The following is a 3812-nucleotide window of genomic DNA, read 5'->3' as shown; positions in this document are numbered from 1 at the left end:
TTTCTGTGCCATATTCTGACACTATACTTATAAATATATATATATATATCACATATTCTTTATTTTACAAACTCTGTCACTTTCCAACTTAATTTCAAGAGTTTTTATAATAATTCAAAATTGTATAACCAGTGCAAAATTATGGAATATTCATGGGATAAATTTAGAATTTTAATTTTCATAATTATAAGTAGGTAAATTATTTTCTGATGCTTAAAATATTTGATTTGTACTCTGGGTGATTTCTGACCTTCAACAGTATGTTCAAATTCTTTATTAGAGCCATCATCAAGGTGCGCTGAACAGTAATATTCCCCGTTATCTTCGGGAACAACATTTTTTATGTTAAGAATATCCTTATCTTTGCCTATCTTATATCTTTTGTTGGTGTCTACGTTTTCATCTTTATTACGTTTTTTCCACTCAAACCTTGCATCACTATAAAGCTCCATCTCGTTTTCGGGTGAACAAGAAAGCTTGGCATGTTCTCCTACAAACAACTGATGAACTTTGTGAAAGGAAAGAAAATATATTTAACCATATTTAAAAAAATAAAGAAAAATAAAAAAAAATCAAATATTTTTATATGTTAATGTGTTTGACGCATGAAAATTTATATTTGTGCCGATTTTCACCTTGATTGTAGTAAATAAGATCCCAAAGAAACCCAAAATATACATTTTGATCCCATAAAATCCATTAAAAAAATTTTAAATATAAAGAAATGGAAACATTATCTGGGCGTATTGGACAATGGTGTAACCATACCAAGTTCCGCCGAGAAATTAAGGGACGGCGGTAGATTGAAAAGTGTTTGGATGAATAAGAAGAAACAATAGAAACACGGTATGCCTCTCTGCGGAATCGGAAATGACGTATTTCATTTGTTAAACACAGACTAATAACAAGGAACATGAAAAGTATATGATCATAGATTTGCACAGATGATTACGTTTGGAAGTAAATTGGTAAATATGCCTAAAATGTTTGTACAAATCTTCTTACTTATTTTGTTTATATGTAATAATTAACAAAAGTAGGCGCCATAAAATGAAATAAAAAGAAGAATAGGCGTTGTAAAAGATATTCATATCAAAAAGTTTTTGCCATACAGAGTTAATAGTTTTATACGTGCTGTATTAAGACTTTTAAATATACTGTACAAGATCATTGGTTAAAATAGCATTTTTCTTATTCACTATAAACAAACCTTTGTATATTTACAATAAACTCGTAACCTTTCAACTTTGCATCTCTTGGTGACACAAACGTTTGTTTTTAGTGACGATTTCAACTCTGACTCAAATTCAGTTTTTCTAACAGAGCTGCACGAATTAGTTTTAGTGTCAAACAAAATTTTCACCGAGTAAGACGGTACAGCGACCACTGCATCCATTTTCAGACTTTATAGTGGGGGTCACAGCTCACAAAAAAAAGCATAATTTTGGGGGTTCTTGTCACTTACTCCTCCGTATTTCGGCCAATTTTCATGTGATTTAGTAAAAAGATACTTTTTTACTAATCCCATGCACGAATGTGGGATATGCCCATCTATGGTGGTTTTAGGGGATCAAAAGGTTAAATAAACCTAACATTTTAGGGGTTGTGGTTAATTAGTTAGCGTTGTTTCGACTAATTTATACCAACACTTTTCTACAGACAACACACACTGAGAAACAAAAATGTTTAACTTGCCTATTTTTAGTAATTACAAGAAGTCAAGATGTGTCACCCCCCCCCCAAAAAAAAGATTTTTGACAATTACTTCGGCGTCTTTAGAGCAAGCATTGTCCAAAATGTCATGGTACTACAACACTGTCGTGGTTCCTTTACTTTTACTAGAGAGCCGAGATCCTAAACTGGCAAAAACAGGTTCAAACCACGATTCTTTTCCCATCATTCTTCATGGTTGGGATAACACATCTATGTTCAATGTGCTCTCCAAGTTTCCAGCAAACCCAAACATTCGAAGCAAACAACGCGAAGCTGGATTCATAGTATTACAATGTCCTCCAACTCCCATTGAGAGCCACGTCTTGTATTAACAGCTGTGATGAGCAGCTAATTCAAATCCTTGGTAGCAGCATGTTCATGAAATCATAACACATGTGATGTATTGATGAACGATAAATTTACAACATGACTCAACGTTAAAGTGGACTTCCGGGTAATTAATTTTGACAACCGAACTGATTTCTTCCATATTTACAACTCCACTAATCTTACATAAATTCAACATTTTATCCTCAGTAAATAGGAATATCAGTGGATACGATAACGTGTTTCAGTTTGTTTTAAAGCAAAGCCACAGAGGGTTATCTGCAGCGTCCACCGCGGTTAATCAAACCCCAGATTTTAGCGTTGTAAGTCCGTAGACTTGCCGCTGTCTCACCGGCGGACAAGTGTCTCGAATATTCATGTCACACAATACTTTTCTGGTTGTCTTTATTTTCTTGACATCTTCACTCTACCTAGTGCGATTACCGACATTTATAAGGCCTACAAAGCTTTACTTAACAAACTGAAATTCCCACACAAATTCATTGTAGGACAAATCCGTATCTATGGAAGTGTTGTGCAAATAGTTTTGATAATAAGTTTCCTTGATAGTTTCGTTTTGAGTTTACTTACTGATAAAGTATATTTTATTACAATTTACAGCTTTTACAGCAGGTAAGATTAGTTTTTACAACAGGTACGATGTATCGATCAATGATGCGATCATTATCAAGTACATCACTCGTGTACTTCTGCTTTAATGTTAAAATAAGGCAGGTCTGTATAGAATTAATGAAGATAGTTTTAGAATAGGCAAAAGTTTATAAAATCTTATTTTACTGAAAAAAAAGAGCATGACGAATGTTTTATATTTTTCTACCTGGGGGAAACGTTTAAATATCGTAAACTATTAGCATCGGATTCACATAGTAGTTGGTAAAGTGTAAAGATTCTGTCTGAAGTTTAATATCTTATATTCAAATAAAATCTTTATAGAATTATCCATAATACGAAAAAAAGAAACACGTTTACTTCCATCTATATTCTACAACATTTAGCTAAATATACTTCGAAATTTAGAGGTTTGAAAATAAAAAATAACATGAACATACAGTAATTTCTCTTTACTAATCACTTCTTTGCAGGATCGTGGACAAAGAAATTCAGTAGCATTCGAGTTATCACATAGTGACGTACCTACAAAAGATTGTGACTTGAAATGCTGCAAAAAGAATTCTAAGAAAAATGCTGGACTTGTAAGTGATAATATATATATCTTTATTAATTTATTAACTTTTCCTTTCCACTTCTTTTATTCGTTAACGGCTACACAGGAAATAAGATTCCACTTAAAAATACCAGACCATTTAGATAAATCAATGGAGTGAATTTAACTATCATGATGTTCCCTTTGGGTAAGAAATCGTTTTAGCGACAAATGAAATGTTAAAATTTATTATAACAAAAGTGGCATTTTACAATGAATTGTTCATATGAGGTTCGTTAGCCTGACGATTTTCAAGCTTCATATTCATATTTATGTTATTATTGTTCCTAGTCACTGACGAAAGTGAAGAAACTTTTAGGAAACAGGGGAACAGTACATTCTGCCGTAGTGCTAGAAAGATGTGATGATGGATACATCATGGAACCTACGGAAATATGTAGTAGGTTACGGTTTGTCCTCATTAATACATAGTTTTAGTTAAACTGTGATTAATTCAGAAGGATATATTTATAAATGTAAGCCAATAGTCAATAATTTAAAACTTATCCAAGAATGCTTTGACCAAATGCATAAACACATATACTGG

The 3812-nt window shown here is 32.5% G+C and overlaps 1 long non-coding RNA gene across 1 annotated transcript; it reads left to right on the top strand.

The window, feature by feature from the left end:
• The first annotated feature begins 2414 nt into the window (after positions 1-2414).
• Positions 2415-3800, top strand: LOC111084654. Its single transcript, XR_002609667.1, has 3 exons — positions 2415-2673; positions 3144-3254; positions 3557-3800. It is a non-coding gene; the product is annotated as an uncharacterized LOC111084654 (long non-coding RNA).
• The last annotated feature ends 12 nt before the right edge of the window (positions 3801-3812 follow it).

The sequence above is a fragment of the Limulus polyphemus genome, unplaced genomic scaffold, assembly GCF_000517525.1.
Source record: "Limulus polyphemus unplaced genomic scaffold, Limulus_polyphemus-2.1.2 Scaffold86518, whole genome shotgun sequence".
Taxonomy (NCBI): Eukaryota; Metazoa; Arthropoda; class Merostomata; order Xiphosura; family Limulidae; genus Limulus; species Limulus polyphemus.
This window is presented reverse-complemented; position numbering and strand designations above follow the sequence as displayed.